At 46.0% G+C, this 24,218-nt stretch overlaps 1 protein-coding gene across 1 annotated transcript in view; it reads left to right on the top strand.

Moving 5' to 3' along the window:
* Clstn2 (calsyntenin 2) overlaps positions 1-24,218 on the top strand; it is a 570,502-nt gene that overhangs the window by 452,158 nt on the left and 94,126 nt on the right. The window lies entirely within an intron of this gene.

Raw genomic sequence — 24,218 nt, 5'->3', positions numbered from 1 at the left:
GTTGGTTTTCTGTCAAGAAGTGGTAGTTCTTGAATTCCCTCTCATAAGTCTTCCAGGATGTATAATCCCCACTTCATAGTTGAGGATGTCGGAGGCAACTCAACTCTGAGCACAGTTCTCCCTTATTCAAATTCCATTGCATTTCAGAGCTTGGGAGAGATTGCCAGGGTCTGTTGACCAAGAGTGTTGAGCCTGGCTGATGCACTTCGAGTTCTGCATCACTGCTTAGCAACTAGGGGATGTCTGCCTGGGCCTTGTGCTTAGACACAGGGCATCACACAGGGGTGGGAGAAAAGGATCGGCTGAAGGAGTTTCTGAAAGCCTGGTTCAGGGAAGGGCAGAGAAATGGCCCTTGAGGAAGCTTCGTTTGTGCCAGTTTAGATCTTTCAGGAAGCAAAGACCAAGCATTCTCCAGCCACCCCTAAGTGAATGACTGAGGACAAGGAAGGAAAGCCTGGGTAACTGCATAGATGGCTCTTGCAGTGAACCGAGCAGTCTTTAAAATAATAGCAATAGCTCTAAGTGACAACAATGGGTCTGGTGGTCAAGGAGGGCTAGTGTTGTCTTTGTGTCTCAGGTTTGGTGCAGACTGCTCTGTTAATTCTATGTATGTTAAGGATGCTATCGCTCAATCTTAGTCCCTGATAACCCATTAATGAATGAGGGAAGGAATGGACAAGAGAGCAGACAGGCCAGGCTGGAATAGGACACTGGTTTCCCAATTCCAGGAGCCTGAGCTCTGGTGGGTGTAATTCACTAGGATGTGAGAGCAGGATTTTACCTCATTTATTATTGCATTTGTTAGGCTTAGCACATGTCTGGCCCTAGTCGAAGATGTTTAAGAAATGACCAGTGAATGAATACTTGAGTAAGAAGTCACTGTGTTTTATTTTTACTTACAAAGATCAGCAGTAAAAGCCTGAACTTTCAAAAGAAAGCCTAGAAAAAAAAAAACAGATATTTTGTAGGCACAGGCCATGATCACAATGGGGTTTTTAATGGAAAAATCAAAACATAAGGTTGTGTCTAAAAAAAGTATCCAAGTATTTTTTGTCTTTGACAAATGAGGCACTTACAGACTTTGGAGTAAGTGTTCATGCCTATATTTAAACAAAATTTATTTATAGAGTTTTGTACTTGTTAAATCTATGCAAATTTAGTATTAAAGTATATGGAGTGGTGGGGGGAAGCTTGCCATCATGCTTAATTTTTTTTTGTATGAAGGATGTATGGGATATCTACCCTGTAGTGTGTAATACTGCTGACAATGCCTGTAAGTGAGCATGGAACCAGATGCTGGTCCTGACTCCAGCAACAGGAGAGGATCACAGTAGACCTTCACAGTGTTTAGAGGATTAATGAATGGGCCCGGAGACCTCAGTTTAAAATGGGAAAAATAAAAAAGCCTTTCCTGGAACAAAGTGGGAAGAGTCAGTTCCCTGCATCAGTTCATTGTGTCAGGCAGCGATGATCTACACGTGTGTGATACTGGAATCAGTTGCTTCCCCCTGGTTCTTTGCCTAAGCTGGCAGCTTGTGGTGGCAGATGCTGTACATGAGTGGTGTACGTGGTTTGTACATTGAGAGCCTCTCTTTCCAGTTTACCTTCTGCAGACTCCATCAAGTCCCTCTCCTGCCTACTACCCCAGCAGCCTTTCAGGTCATAGCTGGGCTCTCTAGGCTATCTGTTGTGTGCAGGAGTGGTCAGTGCCTTTCTGCCATTTATGTCCCCACCCCTAAAGCTTAAAAGGACACTTCTCTTGTCCACCTAACATCCTGGTCCCAGATGCGTAAGCACCTCTCACCTCCAGCTCTCCACCTGGTTGTCTCTTCTACCCTTGAGCAAGGCTGCAGGCCCTTAGCTGGATGAACATCTTTCTCCAGGGAGGATTGCCCTCACATGGTGCTGGATATGTTTTTCTTGCCTGGTCCATTCTCCCAGCTTTGCAAGTAAACCTATAGTAAGCCATGTCTTAGGTTTCTCTGCTGCCTATAGACAAGGCAGGCTACCTCTCATGGTGAGAGGTACAAAGGTTAGCCTTTACGTGGAGCATGGCTGAGGGAATACTGTATATGGGAGAGGAGCCCTTGGTGGGGAGACAAGTAGCCTAGTTTTCAGAGACTGCAATGAATAGGAAACAGAGGAGGCATGATTGGAGAGGTCTGGGATTGGGTGAGATAGCTGAGATCTTGATGTCAGGGTGAGGAACCTCAGTGAGCCCTCCGACCCATGGCAGAATCACATACATGTGCCCAGTGAGATTCCCTGTAGTTCTGTAGGAGGGCCCAAGCCCCTCCACAACTCACTTCCCACTAGCAGTTCCCGTCAGCCAATACAGTTTGGCAGTTTAAATTCTTGTACCTGTTCTAAGCCATTTCCCTGCAGGCAGGAGGGTTTGCAGCACAGTGAAAGCAATCTATCATGTTCAGGAGCCCTGCCTCCCGGGAGCACTCCCAATCAGTACCCCTCCAAGCCTTCACTGCAGCCAGCTCCTCCCAGGGAGCTGTCACTGCTGAGCAAGGGGACCTGCTCATAGGAGTCTCCGGAGCCCACAGGGAATCTGTTCTCAGACTCCAATAATGGTCTGGAGCAGTGGCCCTGATTTCTGTCAAAATAGCCCCTCCCACATGATGGCCCCTGCCCTGCTCACCTGCCCCTGGCCTTCCTTACTCACCTGTGTATAAGACACTGACTCATCCACCAGCTTTATTTCACACTTAGCCAAGGTGTGGTGTCTTCAGACTATTGTTTTCCAGCTCTGATCTCTTTTCTGTGGATTAGTCTTGTCTTCTCAGAGAACACATGAGCTCCTTGAGGGCAGAACTGTACTTCTCACAGCATCTGACAATATCACTTACACATACGCTAAAGACTCACTTGCTAGCTTCACTCCCCAGTAGGTGTGGCGGGGGGGGGGGGGTAGTCAGGGATCCAGCTGGCAGCAAGAGAAGGAAGGATTTATATGCAAAACATGAACCCTGGGTACCAAGCATGCTCATCTATCTCACTCTCAAAAGTGACTCTGAGGCAGTAACATTGACAAGTGAAGGCAGCAGCTCACTATGGGGCGGGCGGGTGGGGGATGGTCAGCATTCCTTTTCCCATTTGGACAGGGAGGAGGGGACCTCAAAGCACAAACTGCATCTTTGTTGTGCCCGACAGTTTGAGAAGTGATATGCTTAGAGGCACATGCAGTTGTGGATGAAGGCCTCTACCAGAAACCAGCCAAGAAGTGCTTAAGTAGCTAGCTTACTGCTGGGCAGAGGCGGGCTAGTGCTTCTCCTGCAAGGTGTCTGGATTGCAGTCATCTCAGTGTGTCCTTTCCCTCTTGCTGGGATTGAGTGAGATAGCTGAGATCTTGATGTCTTTCCCTCTTGCTGTTGGGTGAAATTTTGTCAGCTGGCCTGGGTGTTCTACAAGGACATGGAGCAGGATCCACACCTGTGGGGAGCACATGAACTCCTGAGTCAATGTGTATTGTTGTCATGAGCACAGCCATGTCAAGGACCCCGGGACGTCTGACTCACAGGAATGGCAGAGCCTTCCCATGTTCCCTGGGCTGTGTGCAGATGTTAACAATGTATGTGGACAGTGTCGACAGCAGCTTCCTCTTCCATGATGTGTACAGCCTGAGACTGCTCCATGAAAGAGATCTCCTACAGAGATCAGCTGAACCAGCCCTTTTGTTGAGCTGCATACGATAAACCCACCTTCTTGATATAGATGTATAAAATAAACACTGAGTCTCAGGCACTTGCATACTAGGTTAGGTCATTTCTACCTGATCCTGCCAGCTGAGACCCAAACTCACTGTCCCTTCATGCAAGATGATTGCCCTGGAGATGGCCCTTCCTGGTGGTCTTTCACTATTTCTTCCCTGGACTTGTAATTGACCCAGACAACCAGACAACCAGACAAATGAGCTTCCCAGTTACAGAGTCAGCATTCCAGGCCCCAAGAAACTCCCTTATCCCTGAGCAGAGGGATAGTTAGGCATGCCTCACTCAGAAGTTCACTCAATTGCAAGTTTCTCCATGGGCCCAAATACCTTTTTCTTCAAACCTTCACAGTGATGCCTCCTGTTTATATAAAAAGAAGAGAGATGTGGCTATGTAGTTGAACACGGTCCCTGTGTTCTCTAGGTTTGGAAGATTCTGCAGGTACATCAAATCACCCCCAGATGTTCCACTGTTTCACCAGGCTTGCACGGGGAAGGAAGCATGACATCTTTCGGGGAGTACTTCTCAAACCCGAATGTCCCCACAAATCAACAAGGGGGGAGAGATAAAATGCAGAGCCAGACTTAACAAGACTGGATAAGCCCCAGGGAATGCAGGTGCCTAGACTTCATTTTGAATCAGGTGATCTTGTGGAAGGCACCATTAAGGCCACAGAGTGTGTCTTTAACTTTTGTATTGAAAAGCTAGCGACAGAAAAGCTGCTGGTTGGTATTAATCCACCTACCTTAGTCACACTATTAGAGAGATTGGAGCTTGCATATATTACAACACAGAAGATAGTCTTAGAGTGAACATTTCCATGGCCACCAAACAGTTCCCTCATTATAGAGGCCCTCTGTGTGTCAAAGGCAGGGCCTACACAGACCTATCTAAATGTGACCTAACAGAACCCCCAGCAGAGGAAACAATGGCACACTGAAGATAAAGGACATGGTATTGGGACCTATGGAATTGCAAATGAGAACTTGAAACAGGCAGGAGTCCTTGGGAAGCCATACCTGGCTCAAATCTAGATCTGGTTTTGAACACAGAAGAGAAGGGTGTTACAGGCCCTACCGAGTGTTAGGGAAGTAGAAGGGACCATAGTGTGGCTGAGCACAGAAGAGGAAGATTAGACTGACCGAAAGGTCCAAGATCATGGAGAAAGACGTCATTGTCATTCTGAGGGCAAGGAGAAGCCCCAGAGACTTTCCTGCCTCGGTGAACTTAGCAGCACAGATCTCAGGGAGGAATGACTTCACCAACCATCTAGGTGAAGATTAAGCGAACAGGGACAAACCAGAAAGAATGATTATTTCTGAGTGTGCTCTGCTAAAGCCAAGTATTTATTCCAAAACCAATTTAAAGTGCTTGGCTGAAAAGGAGGTTGGATTTGTAGCCTTATCTGAAGACTCCGTAATGGAAGGGCCAAAGTTGCAGCTGGATGTGTCTGGGGTAAAGGATGCTCTTATGAAGCCTTGTCAAGGAGATGCCTCAAACCCTACGCCATGCTTCTGTGGCTAGAGTTTCCCCATGGGCCCAAATGTGGGAGAATAAAGCCCAGATGAGTGGCCAGCTGGCTTCATCTCTGCCCTTTCCAAAAGTCAGATTAATACTGAAGAGCTGGCTTAGATTTTATTTTCTCAATGACACTGATTTAAAATGTTGGGTGACAGGTCCAGTGGGATCTCTAGATCTACTTATGGAGCCCAGTCCTTGAGGGCTGAGAAGGGGGGATGTATGTATGGTGATGATATACGGCTGGTCAGCTGGGCTCTGGAGGGAACATGGAAGAAGGAATGCACCCAGCATCTCCTTCGCTGTCCTGCTGGGTGTGGAAAATGCCCCTATTACACTACTGACTCTTTTTCAATGGAATAATCCCCTCTTAGATGGCTGAGCAGTTAAGAACATTGGCTGCTCTTCCAAAGTTTAATTCCCAGCACCCACATGACAGCTTAAAACTTTCTGTAACTCCAATTCCAGAGGATCTGACGCCCTCCCACAGACATACATGCAGGCAAAACACCAGTCAACTCTCATAAAAATAGACAAATTAATTTTTTTAAATGCAAATACCTCCCTCGGTGATAATGGATTAAACCAGGGTTCAGAAAACTGTAGTCCACAGGTAAGTCAAGGGGACCCCTTGTTTTTCGTAGCACCATGAGCTAAAATAACATACTTTTATATTCTAAATGTTTACAAAAAATCAAAAGAATATTTTATAGCATGTGGATATTGTAAGAAATTCAAGTCTTGGTGCCAAAGGGTTCCTGGGACACAGTCCTGCTCCTTGCAGATTGCATACAGATGCCCTGAAACAGTAGAACTCATGACAGAAGTCATATGACCCTCAAAGTCTAAATATTCACTTTCAAGCCCATGGGGTGGGGAGTAAAGCTTCCTGACTCCTTTGTGAAGCTCTTAATGTTTATTATCATTTTAGGACAAAGTGGCTTAGTGCATTATCCAGTACAGTCTCAAAAGACCAGGACACCAGATGGACAAATTGTTAAGAGGCAAAAGATCATAAATTAGTCAGTTTAAGCATCACCACACAGAAGACAGAAACAACCCTGTGATGTAAGCAATCCTACTCCATTTTACAGATAGGAAAATGAGCTCAAAAAAGACTAAGGGATTTTCTCCAACTTGACAGCTGTTGAATAGCAAGGATGGAATTCAAATTCCTACTTACCTATTAGAAAGCATAGTGCAGTGTAAGGAGTAAGGAGGAGGCTAGAGGCAAGAGGCTGGGATTCCCAAGAGGGGATATTGCCAGCTTTACAAAGGCTGTTTAAGAAAGCTTAGAAGACAGACATGACCTGGGCATCATCGGGCAGCATGTTAGCCTCCCAGTTACTCCACAAAATGATGGTGAGCCTAGTATGGGAGGCTAGCTAGCATTCATAGGAACAACACCTAAGAAGTGCCCACCAGAGTAGGACTGGCTCCTCTCTCTGCCCCACCCAACTCACCTTTTCTTCATGAAGATGGTCAAGCAGTTCATTAAGAAACAAACTGGTGCTTACAGACTGCCTATCTCTCAGACACCGCCCTGCCCAAACCAAAAGTTGCCTCAGGTTATCTCACAGGCCAGAGGACACAGAGTAAACATGGAACTTGGATATCAAGCTTCAAATACAAAGATGCTGGTCCTGAGTGTGGCTCCTTATAGTGGGATGAGAAGATGTCACCTTCCCCTCAAAGAGAATGCAGCATGAAAATTCCCTATCTTCCTTTCCCTACCCAGGGCCGTGCCTGGGTAATTTGGGGTTCACCTCTGGGGAATCAATTCCTTTATCTTCTAGCCCCAGTTCCTGTCTCCTCTGCCACCAGGCTTCCCTTGACTCTTCACTCTCCCCATTAATTCTCTCTCTCCTCGTGGCCCTCTCTCCACTCATCTCCATCTGACCTTCACTCTTTCTAGATCTTCCTCAGATTCCATCCCTGTTCCTCCCTTTCCCAAGCAATGAGCCCTAATCCCTACATGGAAAAGCCCCAGAGCCCTGGAAGGGGGAGGAGTGCAAGGGTCAAGCTCCAGCCATTGATTACTGAGCTCGGCATAAAATGCAGACTAACTCTAAGATTACCTTCCCTCCTATCTGGCCACAGGACTTGTTTCAGCCATTTCTCTGACCTAGTTTTGCTTTCCTCAACAATAAATCATGAATCATAATTCTTGGCCAAACTATCTTTTGTAGAATTGTCAGGACCAAAAGAGATTGCCCCGTAGAAACACTGCAAAATTTGAGTCACTGTGCAAACAGTGCTGTGATTAAGATTGGGGAAATAAGCCATGCCCTACAAATGAACACACCTCATTTAATACACCAGTGCTGTAGACTAGAACCAAAGGGAGACAATGGGAAAACAAATCGGTCCCAGAGAAGGGGAACCCAACTTTCAGTCCCAGCTTAGTTGGAAGCTAGGAAGGTTACTTCCATCTGGCCCTGGCTTCCTTACATGTGAACTCTCAGGGATTAAATAGAAAGAGGGCCTTGCACAGAACCACATAACAGGCTCAGCAAACAGCAGCACTTTTATTCGAGTTCCTTTTCCTCTGATTTTAAAAACCACAACAGGTCATTTTGTTCCAAATAACTAGCAAAGCTATCCCAAAGGCCCAAGCACTGCTGGCTGCTACGGGGTGACCCTGAGCTTTGCATTTGCTGAGAGCTGCCAGGCAGGCAGCTTGCTCTGGCTGCAGGCCTCCTGGGGCACTCCGCTGTGAATAACGACCTGTTTTGACATCTCTGACATAGCCGATCATTAAGGTGCAACAAATGGCTCTGTAAGGGATGCTGATTTACCTACTCAGTGGCGTCCTAATGTGCTTAAAGACCTGCTGGATCAAAGTACCAATCTCGAGCCATCTTCCACCTGGCCCCTGAGTTTGGAAGAAGTAGGCCAATAATCTCAGCCCTGGGGGGGGGGGGGGCTGAAGGGGGATGGGCACAACCCACACGGTATTAAAGGCCATAACAATAGTTACTGCTGTCTGAGCAATCACCATTTGCCCAGTGCCAGCTGAGAACCTATGTGTTCTTCACCACATCCTGAAAGCTGCTTACACATTTTATAGATGAGGACAATGAAGTTAAGATTTTCCATAGTTGATACTATCCAGGCCAGTGCCATCTGTGCATGGACACTCGGCTCCCCGGCTGGGTTATCTCAGGTGCTTTTGCAGCAAATACAGGGCACAGTTGTCTTTGGAGCTCTGCAGCAGAGCTGTGCAGACAGAGTCTACACTTAGAACCATCCCATGTACCATGGTATCATTGCACAAGGCAGCCTTGCATAATGGGTGTGTGTATGTCCTCATGCAGACATGCCTTCATTCAGGGTTACAGGCATGGACAGCTCTCAACCTCCTTAGGTGACCTCTTGGGAACCACAAAGGGAAAAGGCCTTGTGCAAAGATATACTTGTGAGATGCTAAGAGGAGGAACCATGACTAAAACCAGATCCTTCATTAGAATCACTGTGCTGTACCTTACCTGTTCATGATCCCGGCTGAGCCACTTAGTCAGCCATCTGTGGTTTCCACTGACATAAGTTTCAAGTCTTATCTATAGTCCATGGATGTCACTCTATGCAAAGTTAGGAGGACTAGAGTCAGAGTGCTGCCTCTTATGTCAGAAAAACCTGGGTTCAAGTTCAGGGTCTACCACACCTTGACTCCAGAACATTGGACAAGTCAGTCTCTCTGAGCCCTCAAGTGTGATGTCCCCAAAATAAGACTAATAGTAGCGCTTACTAGGAGACTGTCACAAGAAAGAACTGTGCCTGCCATGTGGGAATGACTAAGCTAATATTGGTAGCAATGGAAATAAATGCAGAGAATGAACAGAAGCCAGTATTGTATCTGGGGAGTCTGGCCAGCCTCCTGGTACAGCTTGCTGGCTGTACAACCTTGGACATCTCAGCCTAAAGTGTCTCCTGCCAATGCCTTCCTCAGATGGGTATATATGCATTGATGGCTTGTATAAAAAATACAGCAAAGGACATTTGCTTCCTTCTTGCTCTCTGATGTCAAGTTTGTAGATAGCCCAGCCAGCTTTGGCACCATGTTGTTTGTACACCAGACAGACTTAGGTTTCTGATAAACATAACCCAATAGCAGGCCACCCTCTTCTTCCTATATTGTTTGTATCTCTGAAGTAGGTAGACTAGCCCCCAAGTCTCCCCACATACGATATGGAGCTCTTATGTACGATAAGGAGAGAACTCTGGATTTGCATTGATAGTTGATGTGACCTACAGGGACTCTGATGCCACCCTACCATGCAAAGGGGCAACTGTGGTCCTGGATCAATTAGAAAGTTCCCAAAGCTCAATAATACAATGCCCCCAGAGCTTGCTTAAACATGGACAGTGATGAGACCCTGGGAACTCTGAGCTTCAGTGGCTGGGGTGAGGGAAAGCAAGCGATCAGACTGTCATAATCCAGAGTTACTAGGACAGTGAACAAGGCATCCGGTCATCCATGGTTGAAGTCAATGGTGTTTGTCCTATTGCTCAGGAGATGGCACCAGAATTGAGCTCTAAAGGTTAGTGAAGTTAGCTGGGTGCCCTGAGGGGCTGGGGAAGGTGCAGTGGTAGAGAGAGCAGGGAGAACACATGCAGGAGAGCTTGCCAACTAATTGCTGTGTCCTCTAGGTGTTTGTTTCCATCTACTCAACACACCTTGCCTTATGACAGAAGGGAAGAGACATCCACAGTGTAGTTGAAAATCTTGCGGAAAGTTATTGCCTATTGGTTTTCAATGGGGCTTCTGACAGTTAATGAGGTAGAACTTCCAGAACTTTTCAGAAGGATTCTATGAGGTGGTAGACATAATGACCAAGTTTCCCTGGCCCTCAAGGGCAAAACAGGCCTCAGCATGGAAGATCCCTTCCCCCTGCCTGTCTTAGCTTACATTGTGTAGCTATACTCAAATATCCGAGGCTGGGTAAATCATAAAGAACAAAGGTTTATATTTACATACAGTTCTGGAATAGGCAAAGTACCAGAGCAGGAAGCCAGCATCAGGTTGGCATCCGGTGAAGGCTTTATGCTGTATCACATACACGGTGGGGAGATGGAAGGGAAATAGGAGCATGGAAGAGGAGCCTGTGTGAGAGAGAGATGGAAGTTGAACTAACTATAATAACCCACTGTCCTGTTAACTGATGGAGTCCCATGAGTCCTGATTTGCTCCTCCAGCCCTAACCTAGTCTTTTAACAAAACCCTTAATCTTTTTGGAGGGTATTGCCATGGTGACCTAATCACCTTATACTATGCATAGTTTTAAACAAGCTTTGCTTGTCTTGCTTTAGTACCAAGGCCTCTGTTGGAGGAGAGATGCCAAAATGGCTTTGATACCCTCTGTGCTCCCAATGTCAGTATCTGTCTCTGGCCTGAGACTCCAAATCCTTGGGTCATAGCTGCCAGGTTAGGACTGGGACTTGACTTGTCCCCTGACTGGGAGGCTTGAATAATGAAAACAGGATCCCCCCACCTGCCATGAATTTCTTGGGCAAACCAGCTTTTCACCCAGGCTTGCAAGCCAGAAGCAAACACTGGCGGTTTGTTGTTCCTGCTCATCCTCTAAGACTTCAGAACTTCATCCCCCTAGCATCCACACTTAGTATAAGACCCACAATGTCAAATCACATGTGCTCTGTGTGAGAGGCATTAGTGGCACTCACACATGCCAGCTGGGTCTTGTGACAAACCCGGCAGACACCCGGGCTTAGGAGAGCAGTGTTTCTCAGGTTAATGTTACACTCTTCATTCTGGAGCAAACTTCAAGGTAAGTGGCATTTGGACCATCAAGACTTTTAATGCTACTATTTTAGTTACAGAGTTTATGATCATTTTTAAAAGGTAAGAAAATTGTAAAGTAATAACCAACACAAAACTTGCCCACATCTGGGCAGGGGAGATGTCTCAGTAGGTAAAGAATGTGCTGTGCAAGTGCAGACTAGATTCTGAATCTTCAAAACCCATGTATACTGGGACGTGGCAGGGCCAGGTCTATAGTCCCCATGCTCCTGCAGGGACATGGAGGGTGCACATGGGAAAGTCCCCTAGAACTTGAAGGCTGGGTAGCCTGAAGGACAGAGAAGCAAAACCTCAGAAGATGTACAAGGCAAAGGCTCACCTGAGGTTGTCCTCTGACCACCACAGGCACTGTGACACACCGGAGTCTGCACATACACACACACACACACACATACACACACACACACACACACACACACACACACTTCACAGCACATTTACACAATTATAAGCACATTTACACAAAGATAAAATAATATTATTGATAGTGGTGGTAATAATAATACCTCTCACGTAATAATGTAGTATTATCATTCTTGTGCCTTCTCCTTTTACTCAACCATGTGAACCTTATGTTCTTTCTCACTTCACGGCATATATATTTCCCACATCATAAAACCTCACCAGCTGTGTAACACTCCTTCACAAAGGAATATGCAAATACATTTGGCAGTGTCCTGTAGGCTGGTGGTTGTCAAGCATGAGCATGGGTTTAGTTTTCTTTTCAGTGCATAAATATTCGTGATTACTACTCCTCAGTCTTCTCATTTTTATGTTCTCAGGCCTGTGTGGCCTAGGCCAAAGTCTAAGGCTTCAGAGTTTGGGTCACATGTTACCAAGCACCTCCCTAACCATCGGATGGCTGAGTGCTGCCCCTTGCAGTGAGAAGGAGCATCTCCCAGCAGCTGCATCTCCCAGCTCCACACACAGGGACACTGAGGTCTCCCTGTATTCAGCAGACTGGGACTTGGGCCATATTTTCCAAAGATATGACAATTTGATTCTAACTTGATATTACTACCTGGTAAAATATTAAGTCCCATGTTCTTGGGCCACTTAGAGTCAAGGTCCTTTTGTATAAAATTAAAATTTGAACTATGTGCAAATTTATAGGGTAATGAGATTTATATGGCTAGGATGTGACAAAATATACACAAGCCATCTTTCAAAAAGGCTGAAAATGCATGCATGGAAAACCATACTCTTCAGTTGTAAATGCTATTCAGAGACATAAAAGTAAATATTCTCAAAGAACAGATGCTCCATCTTACACCAATAATACATTTTTTTCCCAAGATAAGAAAATTGCCTGGAAAATGCTCATGTTTATTGGGCATGAGAGAGAAGCATTTCTATAAATCCATGAGAAAGTACCCTGGTTGGCTGAGTTACTGATTTCCCCTTTGGGAAAAGTATCTTTCATCAGGGCTGCTCTGAACTGACTGCATCTCTTCAACATTGAGCCAGTTCTGTTGGAGAAGCGTGAAGGTGGAGGAGAATGGCTCAAAGGGTGGGGGAGAGGGAAACTGAAGGCCCTGTTTTCTAAACACCATATGGGTTTCCTCAGTTTTGGCTGCTTGCCACCTGCCCTCCAACGGGTATGGAATAGAAAGGAAAGAAGGAAAGAGCTGTTGAGGGATGGATGAGGGGGCACCCACACTCACTCACAAGAGCACACACTGTTGGAGAACTGGAACATTCATCCTAGACTGACAGATCTGTGCAGAACAGAATGATTCCCTTGTCCAACTCATGGAAGGACAGTGGCTGCTTTGATTGGGGTGCACATCCTGGGCCACTGCAGAACCTACCTAAGGTCTGTGCGCAGGTGTGTGGGTCCTGGGGAGGGCAGCATACAGAATGAACAACAAAGCCAGTTAAGCAGAATGGCATCATCTTCCATTCAGAAGGACTAGAATGAGTGAAAGACTCTACTATGATCCCAAAGTGAAGGAAGTTTGACCAGAGAAATAGACCAGGGATTCCTAGAGGCACAGGTGCTTTTCCTAATGTGTCCTTGCCATTCATTTCTGAAATACTTAATGAGAACTTAATGTGGTCTGGAAATTGTTCCAGGTTTTGGAGATTTAAAGGATAACAAAATCAACACAGTCTATGCTCATCTGGAACTTTTGATTGAATATGGAGTCAACAGTCGCAGATAAACAGTCTCCAGAAGAGATGTCTCTGTTGGTAAACTGCTTGCCATGATAGAATGAGGACCTCAGTTCAATGCCAAAAACCATATGAAACCTACTGAATGGCTTTACATAGTAGGACTCACTTATAATCCCATTGCTGGGAAAGCTGAGACAGGTGGGTTCCTGAGGCTCTCTAGCCAGCTAGACTAAGCCAGTTTGTAAACTCTATGCGAATGGGAGACTGTCTGAAAAAAAAAAATCCAAGTGGCCAGTGCCTAAAAATGATACTTGAAGTTGACCCCTGACCTCTCCATGCAAGGGCACCCACATGAAAGCACACACACACACACACACACACACACACACACACACACACACACACACACACACACACCATCATAATCATAAAGATAAGTGGATAGAAAATTAAATTACATGGTAGACAGACAATGCAACTAAAGGGTAGAAGATGCTAAAAGGCCCAACCTGACTAAAGTCAGCATCTACTTGTATTTATGATTAACTGAAAATCAGTATGTGAGGTAAGAACACTGCAAGGTAGGAAGAAAGCTCAAGCGGAGTCCCAAAGGAACTCCTTAGCTATCTCCTTTGAGTCTTGGAATCTGGGGAGGCAAAGTCAGGAAAGAGACATGCTACGTGCTGTAGCCCATTTCCTTTCCTCCAGCCCATAGCAGAGCAGCCATCAGATAAGCTAAAAGCAACTGAGCCCACCCCATGGAGTAAGAGACACCCACAGCACTCTGATACTAAATACTGAGCTACTGACTCACACCCCCCAGACTGCCTCCTTAACAGGCCAATGATAAGATTTATCCATCTGGACCTGGATCCATCTCCACTAGGGTTAGGATCTTGACTTCCAGCTCCACCCAAGTCCACTGACCTCCAGCATTTTCTCCACACCACTGTCAATTCATGTCATCAGTCCCTTCTGGGGCCAGGATGCGTAGCCTTGCTTTCAAACTTAGCATTAGCTCTGAGTTTGTAAAAGTTTTATCTCTCTAACATGATTGAAAAACCCAGGCGACCCTTTTGCCTAGATTATCTCAGTGTATTCACCAATGTGAACTAGTCTGCGCTGTGCAGCAAGTGTCAGCAGCTTACACGGACTTCTTTATCCCTCACAGTTACTTGTGTTCTGTGGGCATATGGCAGATGTGTTTGTCTGCAACAGTGACCCAGATCACAAGGGTCTGAGCATCTGTTCCATCTCCTCATTCCAGAGCTTTCACTGATCAGGAGCCTGCCTCATGCAAGCGGTTCTTTTGGCAGATGGAGAAATCACCAGGAGTGAATAGAAACACACATTGCCTCACAAAGCTTCTACACAGAATTGTCCACCCCCACTCCACTTGTCAAGCCACAAACCGAACCCAAAGTTACAGGCAATAATCCATTCTCTGAAGACCCCACTTCATCACAAGTGGCCTTTCTCAGTGACTATAAAATGCATCCATGCCCTCCCTAGCATCTTCAGAAGTCCCTCAGGTTACCGCCCAAAGCTATGATGGAAGGTCTAAAGAGGGGAACTTCCGTTCGGAGACCTGTGATCCAAAAAGAACACGGTATTTGCTATAAACAGATACAATATATAGCACAGAGCCCAGGAGCAGGGTAGCCCGTGAACAGTCTCATTCAGGACAGAGAAGGAAGGAAGCCTACACCGTCCATCAGTGTTACATGACACTGACGCAACCCCATCATACAAAGGTTATGAAGTTGCCTACTGGGGGCAAGGAGGGCTCGTGCACGGGTCCTGACTCTAAATCCCGGGTACAGTCCTGCTTGTTGTTCTCTAGTATTCCTGGCTCCAACTCTGGGAAGTCCTTTCTTTTCCATTATTTCCATCTTGACCAAATCTAAAAGCGACACCGGAGAGCAATGTTCTTCAGCAGCTAATGACTCTCTCTACCTGCATTCTACCCAGGGATACTGGGGGCTGAGAATTTTCATAGCCTGTGAAAATTCTCCCTTCAGATCTATCCACTGTTGTTTTATGGTCAAAAATGAATCATGCCACTTAAGCCCAAATCAATAGGGACAGAGGTGTGTAGCCCTACTGGAAGCAGGGAAGCATATTCTAGAATGTCACAATAACCCTGTGTTGCATCTATGGTTCTTATGAGATTACAACCCATGTCCTGCCCTGCATGATGGAAATCAAAGTCTGGGTTTTCTAGTCACAGAGGACATCCCAGAAGAGAAGTTGAAAGAGCTGTAGTTGGATAATGCTGTCTGGTGTAAGACAGAGGGACAGAGAGAAGTAAAGAGGTTACCATAGTAATTGGTCCAGGTGAGAAATGGTGATGGCCGTAAGACTGTAGTGAAGACATGTTGGCCTTGGGAGCCATCTAAGCCATCCTACAGGTTTAGTAGGCTCTACAGGAGCCCTGGATATACAGCATAAAATGTCGCAATGTTCTAAAGCTGGAGCTGAGAGCCTTGGAAGTAGGTCTTAGGAAATAGTTTGGATATGTACTGTTTAAAGCAGAGATTCTCAAGGTATCTTCAGGGAAGGGCTGTGATTTCTCAGTCAGTCATGGACCAGAAAGAACATCATGAAACAGCAAGAGAAGCAAGTTTAAAAAAAAAGGAATGAATAGCAAATATATGACCCAGACTATTACTGTTATTAGACTGAACAAATATGAAATTAATTTATGGAAGTATGGTGGGGTGCCCATGCTTTCATTCTGTCTCTGGGGTTGGTAGACCTGTGGCAAGCAGGTGAGGAGCTAGGTTGAGGTACAGAGCAAGTGAGCAGCCTGTTCTGGAACTTGTCCCCATACTCTACAGGGTGAGATAGACTTGAGGATCACACCCATCTGCCAGGCACTCAATCTCTGAATGTCCTGACCCTGATGGTACAAGTTCTTCATTGTGACAGTGACGAGCCAGGGAAGGGGGTCTAAGAAAATCCTGGGTGTTGTGCAGGAAGCTGCCTGAAGGTTCCAGTGCTGCTGGGATGAGCCTGGAAGAATCTGCTAATGGGCGTGAGTCTGGCACCTGTAGGTTAAGACAGAGGAGCCAGTAATCTCAGTGTTGATCAGGGACAGGATAAAATCCCCACTGTTCCCTGGGAACTAGAGAAAATGTCCGAGCAAGGCAAATTTTCATTTACTTCATCTGGCCTTCAGGGAATATATAAAGATACTAAATAGGGTTGAGAATAAGAGGGAGTTTCCAATATTAAAGCAGTTTATAATCATTTCCATACACGCACTCACCCCTATACATACAACACATACTCATAGCATTGGGTATCTAGATTCCTTCCTATTTAAAGGCCTGACAGCCTGTCAACTAGCAGTTGACCAGGAGTTAGGGGGGTGAGAGACAAGCAAGGTGTGCCAAACCATAAGGATGGTTACAGATTCCTGGCATTGGGCAGTAAGAATTACAGCATGCACATGTGTGTATGCATGCATGTATGTTTGCATGCATGTGTGCATGTGACCTACACATGACCATCTATTTTATAGATAATTATTGAGTGCTTACTCAGTGTGTGACATACTGATCTGACTCTAGCATGGGACATAAACTAATAGGTAAATATTTGTTTCTCAGGAGCAGGCTGGAGAGAGGGGGGCAGACTCTCCACCAAGGCAAACCTGAGAAGCTTCGTTTTCAGAGCCCCTAGGAGGCGAGAGTAGAAGGACAAAAATCAGAACCCCAGATAGAGGGACCAGCAAGAGCATGGCCTGAGGCTTAACCAAAGATCTGGGTACAGAGAGCCATGCTGCGGCCCCCCCCCCCGTTTTTGTAGTTAATTATCTCTTTTAGCAGGAATTAAAAGGTAGTAAAAATGCTATTGCTAAAATAAAATATAGCAAATGGCAAAGGGTCAGTCATAAAGGAAGAGAGGGGAGTCCTTACATTTGTAATTGAGTTCACAGAGTTTGTGTTGTGTTTCTTTTTAAATGGTTTCTGTGTGTAATTGTTTCTAATTGGAAAAGAGAAAGGCAAATAATTTAACACTCAGACACTCAGAATGTATGTGCCTATGCATATCAGGCGCAGGGCTAAGTGGTTGGCATTTATTATCTCATATAAACACTATAATTGACTCTGAACTAGGTGTTTGTGTGAATAAATTCACACAGAGAAGGAAATAACTTGCCCCCAGGAGTAAACAGCAGAGCTGAGATCACACCAGAGCTGGCTTCAAAGCCTTAGTCTTGGCAGTTATGCTCTGGTGCCTACCTTTGGGACAGTTATTTAGTGTTCCCATTCTACAGATAAAGAAACCAAAGCTTAGGAAGGTTAAAGAATGTGACCAATGAAAGCTGGCAAAGAGGGCAAGTCATGCCATTTGTGTGTTCTGCTGCAAATGGAAACCAGGGACCTGTTGTTTTGAAATCATTAGAAACTACATGACAGTGACCGCTAACCAATCAACTAAGCAGGGGCCCAGTGATCTGTAGCTCAGATTTCATGTCCTGCCATATTCCCAGGCTCTTCAGTGACTCCAACTCCTGCCTCTCTCCAACAGAGGAAGACCCAGGACTGTGACTGATGAGGTGGGAAAAGAAAGTCAACTCAGAAAAGCAAGGAATGTTTTTTGAAGTCTAGTTTAGGGCTCAGGTCAATCCAGTACAGCAGCTGGCCTCTGACTGGCTGTAAGATTCCCAGGCAGTCACAAACCCTCAAGCCAGCCCAGCTTCTTCTAAAGCTTCTTCTTCATGGTGCTGTTATGGCCCAACCTGAGAATAGCATGCCTCACCTCTCCAGGGGGCTGGTTGCAAGGATAGCAGAGCCTGCCTTCAGATTCCCATGGATGCATGCGAAGGAGCCAGCCTTCAGAAGCTAATAAAGACAACCCATGTTTCCTGAGCCCTGTAGAGCTTCTAACTGGTACCACCTCAGTACACAAAAGCCTCATGAGATACAACTGCAATCTCTCTCCATTTTACAGAAGAAACTGGGGGAGGGGGTGCACAGAAAGGTCTCATAGCCTGCCAGTGGTGCGGCAGCTGGTAAATAGAAGAGGTAGTGTCTGTACATTCTATACCATACAATCTACCAATCCCTCTGCCCTGACCTAAGTGGAACCCAGATGCTGAGAGGAGGACTCATCCTGTTGGAGCCACAAGGGGAGAATGCACAGATCTCAGATGTCAGCTTTTGCCACTCTCTTCCACACAGACCTTGGGAGACTGTTTTGTACCTGCCAAAGAATTCTTTCCCAGGTCAATAGTCAAAGTCCCGGCCACCTGCCTCCAACACCTGTTTCGAGCCGGTGCTCATAGTGGGGTCTCTAGCTTGTACACTCTCTCTGAGAAGTGCCAGGATGTTAGGTTGTTCAAGCCAGGGTTGGGGGAACTCCACATCTTTCTCTACCTATAATACGCCACTTGAACTTCCATGGCTCTGGGAGAGCCATATTAGAGTTCTCTGTCCTATGGCTTTCTGCTGCTAACACAGTGTGGTATGAACTATATCTTTATATTTTCTGTGTTTTGATGCTTTGATATCTAGGGGTTTTGCTTGCCCTGTAAAATGCAAACCATAGTCTGCCATAAACTTTCCATAGCTGACCCTCACACTGTTGCCTATCCTCTGCCTGCCCTGATAATTCAGACGTGGCTACCACATCACTGAGTACAGCCTTGGTACCCCAGAGGCCTCTAAAATTCTCTAACTAGCCAAGGCAAGCCTACATGTACTACTCTCCTTAACTGTTCCTTCCCATGGAAGACAACACTTAAGAACTGTGTCTGTGGTTTCTGCCATCCTCTGCCTCTCCACTGCTTCTATATGTGGTCGCTCATTTCTCTGGGAAACCTGTGTGGATGGCAGTATCTCCAGCAGCAATTCTATCCTGCTATGCTGCCCTTACACACAAAGTAACAATGATGGTAAAAAACCTGGATTAAAATAAACACCCTCGTCACTTCCTCCAGCAAGCCTTTGAGTGTCCTCAGCAGTAAACATTTCCTCTTTGCTCCTTGCAATCTGTCTGTTGTTCCTGTCAGCCTTAAACTGGCACATGACTGTCGCTTTCCTGAAAGTAAGAGGCGAGAACTGTCTCCCATCCCCCAGGTTCTGTCTGGTACATAATAGGAGCTTAATAAGTTCACATCCTGTGGAATAATGAGAAGAAGGGAACATACATGATGATAGTGACAGCAGTAGGCTCCACTCTTGGGGTTTGGCACACTCCCAGAGAAACTGCATTTGAGTGATCCTCATTGTACAGAGAGAAATGAAACTCAGAGGAGTCCAGTGAGTTAGCCCTCACCTCCAAGAGTACAAGGTGGCAGAGCCAGAGTGTAAACACCTGTCTGTCCAGACGCAGAGATAACTCTGAAAGTTGACTGAATTGTGCTGGATGGAGGGTCCTACCCTTTTGCATGCTCCTAGCAAAGCTGACCCCCTGCACTGATGCATCACGGGGTAGCTTGCAGGTGTGCTCTGCTGTTCTGAAAGTGAATGCTGAGGCCCAGCCTGGCTCTCAAAGGAGCATTTGGAGCTCAGTCTGGGTATTCCGTGTCCTCTCTAACACACATTTCTGTCTCTTCCTTGGCCCTGCAATGAAATCTAAATCTCTTACCTAGCGTTTGCTCTCTGACTTCTACTTAACTGCTGCAGCCTGCTCCTTCCTTACCCACTGTTCCAGTTTGGATGCACAAGATGGCCACTGCTTGGTACCAAGGTACCTGTACCATGGTAGCTTCTCCCAGTAGCAGGGTGAGACCTTTGGTGTCCAAATCCAAGTTACTGAGTTTCCCTTAGAGAAAGCACTGAAAGATTACTGTTCAAACCTGTCAGGAAAGCCCTTTCTCACCTTCCTACTCCCCAGTACCCCAACATCCAACCGAGTCCCAGTTTATGGGAACCCATTAATTTTCCAGGAGACCTGATGCTCCTTTAGCTTCTGAGAGCTGAGGCTGGGAGGAGCAGGAGGCATCCATACATGCACAGCTAGCATGAGAAAGGTGATTGTCTAGGACAAGTCTGTGTCTGTCCTTTCCATCCTTCTGTGACATTCCCAAAGGCCAGGTTGGAACAATGACTTGAATGCCTTGGTAGAGAAGCCACAAAGCCATGCTTCTTAGAAATCTGGTTCACTCCTTTTCAACTAAGTGATTACTAGTCTCCCAGTGAGAAAATGTGTGAACCCTAAATTTAGCAAGAATGTTAATAAAATCATCATGTTTCCAAATCCTTTATCCACAGAAAGGAGTTTAAATCCCAATGCCATTCCTCTCTTCACATCCTCAGGAAAACTAGCAGGGTAATTTAGGCCTCGTTATTAAAACAGCAGGCAGTCGACTTCTTTCTGTTCACTTAAGAAAAAAAACAAAACAAAACAGTGAATCAGTTTATAAACCAGCATCTAGAGCCTTTACAGGTCAACAAGATTTTTGCTTACAAGGAGGAACAGTTCAGAGACATTTGGGAACCTTGTGACCCCCCGAAGTGAGATGTTCTTACAGAGGCATTGTGGGAAGGTCCCTGGGCTGGGTCCTTAGGCTTCACTGTCTCTTTTGAGGCTCATGCTCAGCCCAGGCCCAGGAGCAGACTGGGATCATTTCAGATGAAGCAACAGAAGCTGTGAGATGACAGGGACTTTGCTAAGGTCATATGTCTGCATTTGGAGAAGTTGAGATTCAAGTCCAAACCTCTCCAGTCTTCTAGAGAAGAATGGTCCCCCAGGCCTCATGAAGCCACAGCTGAAAATTGGTGTGACTTCCCCAGGGTCACACAACTCTTTTGTAAAATCTCCCCCCCACTGAGCCTGGGGATTTGCCAGAACTGAGAATAACTGCCGTTTTCACAGATTCATTTTTGACCATGGGTGTGCACAAAGCCATGGAGCGCTATCGCCGTTGCTGTCTCATCATTATTCCAGAGGCCATGAATTTACTTACTGACTGCCTCAGAGTCAGGCTGGAGCCTGGGTCCTTTGCCAATTACAGGATTATCCCTTTAAGAAACCAGGGCAAATAGGTCTTTAAAAATGAATCTGAAAAAAAAATGGCAGTTGTCTTCAGTTCTGGTGAATTCTCAGGCTTAGCAGGGAACTTCTGCAAATGAGTTGTGTGGCCCTGGGCAAGTCACACCAATTTTCAGCTGCCAGCTTCCTCATTTGTGCAATTAAGGCGATAACATCCCCAGGCTGGGTCCCAGGGAGGATTAAATGAAGGTGCAGACGTAGAAGTGTGCGGTGGATGAACTGACCAATATCATTTAATAAGTGGTAACTTAACAGCAATGTATCTTTTGAAAATGGCCCCTGTGTTTGATGGTGAAATAACCCTGTTTTTAATTCCCTCTCCCCAAATTCTGAGGAGTTGTTGCAAACTTATAGAGACCACCCAGACTCTGGAAGGACAGATGGTTTCCTTGAAATTCTATAGTAGGTGGTAGGGCTGGGGTTGATCCCAGGAGGGCTGGACTGAGAGGCCTATGTTTAAACGATGTACTCTCTCATCCTCCAGAAAATGAGGAGGAATAGACATATCATGTGGCTGGATGTGATGGCTTCTCTTTGGCTCTCTAAAGTCCTCCTCTGCCTCTTTTTGCAAGAGTTGGAGATGTTCGTGTGAACTTCCCATTCTCTCAAGGATGCTGTACTCAGAAAGCTTCATTGATTTACTTTACTGGATAGTGGCAATTTGCCTGCTCCTTATAACCCTCAAAAACAAGCCTTGTGAGGTCACCAAAGCAACTGACAGTGAGCTACTTTTAAAGCCCTTTTGTACCTGATTTTCCACAGTGTCAAGAAGAGGATCTGACCCTCCCAATCAAGGGGTTATCCGGGGGACAGAGATGCTGGATTGACATTCCACTGGCTTTATGTCACAATGTAGTTTCTGTTCTATTTGCTCTCTTTCTGTGACATTTTAGATGGAATTTCTCATCAGAAATAATCATTCAGGTATCTAAGTTGGGAAGATGGCTTCAAAACCCATAGGATAAATGGCGTCAGTTCGGTGGCCAAAGTCCGTGTAGGAGAGAACTTCTACACTTGAAGGCCCTCAACTCCTGCACTTGGACCAAATTCCCCTTCACAAAACCATTTGCAACTTATTGAGAGGATCCCAGGTGGGAGGGAAGAAAGCAGGCCATCTCTTTGATGCTGTATCTTGTTTGGAAGGAAGCAGATTCCTCCATTGTCAACCATGGACCAAATGCTTTGCCAAAAACAGGAAAGCAAATGTGTGCTGTGCTCCTGTGGGGAGGACTGAAGACAGGGTGGACAGGGCAGCAACAGGGAGTTACACACGGGCTTTAGATTCTGGCTGGGCCTCAAGATGGGCTGCCATTGCAGCCGTGAAGCCTCCAGCCTTCTCCTGGCAAATATTTCCTGCACTAGGAGCTAGCATCACAAACCTGATTTTAAGGAATTCATAGTTACTGAGGGGGACAAGCCAAAGGTGGATAGTTTCAGTGTGCGATCTTAGAGGATTAGGAGCATGTTCCTCTGCTGGCTAACAAGAATCTGGAGACATGATTCATTCACCTCCCAAACTCAGGGCCTAATACTTCATGATAATGTGGTGAGCACTGTGGAAACATGATAGAGGCATCTACCTAGATGGGAAATCTCAGAAGGATGCACGAGGGATATGGCAGGAGGGAAGGAGATGCCATATAGAATAAACAGCATGATCAAACACTTGAAACATTCTGTATCTGGTGCACATTACTAGCTAGTTGTGGATGGCTTCTTAGAAAACCATGACTCTCAGCAAAAGCCTCCCTTTCCTTTGTTCTATGATTTGTTCTTGGGATTGACTGTGGCCTTTGGACCCCAGTCGGGGGGTATGATAAGATGGTCTAGTCTCAGCTCCTGGAGGCTGGGATCGGGCATATTTTCCTTTGTGGGTTTGGATCTACTCACCAGAACATCCTCCCATTGTCAGTTCCCTGGGGTTGAACCTCACAACCATGATATCCTCACGATATGACCTGCAGTAATGCCTGTCAAGGGCAGCTGGTTAGCATGGCAGCTCTGAGCTACACCTGCATTACATGGTTATCTAGGATATGTTAGGGGTCTGTTATAAGCAGGCCTTCCTCACCAGGAGACCTTAGTTAGAATCCCATTATCTGCAGGAATACAATGTAACACTTGACCCTCATCCCAGCTCTGTAAAACTTGTATTAGTAGCCCTGCTATGCTGGTGGGGTGCCTGCACCCCTTAGAACCTGATGATGGTCTTACAGCCAAACCATGATCCTGCTGTCATCACACCAAGTAGAACACGTCAGTCCTTGGCATTCAGGCCTCAAGTTCATATGAGAACAATCTAAAGGTGCTTTGTCACCCTTCTGATAGGCCAGCCCAGCCTTATTCATCACCGACCTCTCTCTTTCACTCCTGGCTTTTTCACTGTTGCATCCATGTGTGGCATGCAGAAACACCAGACAAATGGCTCATCAGTAAAGGAAGCCACCTGGCTTTCCCCATGTATCTCTGATGGATGCCAGTGTCTGACTAGGAACTCGTAACCTGGTGGCTGCACATTGACATAAAGTCCCACAAAGACAGGTGACATCAGGCATTTGAAAGATTTCCATTTCTGTTTGGCAAAAGGATACCATATCATGACGTTCTATATGACAAACACTTGGGACTTGTCAGCTCATTGCACCCTTAGTTTACATCCTTCGCCGACTCCACTCACCCTTCTGGATTTAAGGATGGTCGAGAGTGGTTACACAGCCTCTCAGAGCTATCCCTGCAGTATGGAATTCTGGCTGTCATAGGGGACAATGCATTATTAGTTTCTAGGAGCTTGCTTTGTCTTGAATCAGTGGCTCCGACTGTCAATTGCTGCTATTATGTATCAATCAATTCCCCCAGTGAACCCACTCAGTGTTTATTCTCCTTGATTGCTCTGTTCTTCTCTGCTACCATTTTGATTGTGACTTTTGCTTCTCTTCAATGCTTTATCACCTCACAATTATTTCCCCACTGAAAAGCAGTGACAGGGTGATCATGGAGACTTGAGTCACAGTTTTGACTGTTTGAGAATCCTTCCTCCC

This window comes from Cricetulus griseus, chromosome 4, assembly GCF_003668045.3.
Source record: "Cricetulus griseus strain 17A/GY chromosome 4, alternate assembly CriGri-PICRH-1.0, whole genome shotgun sequence".
NCBI lineage: Eukaryota > Metazoa > Chordata > Mammalia > Rodentia > Cricetidae > Cricetulus > Cricetulus griseus.
Note: the sequence above shows the minus strand (reverse complement) of the source record. Positions and strands in the feature narration are given on the sequence as shown.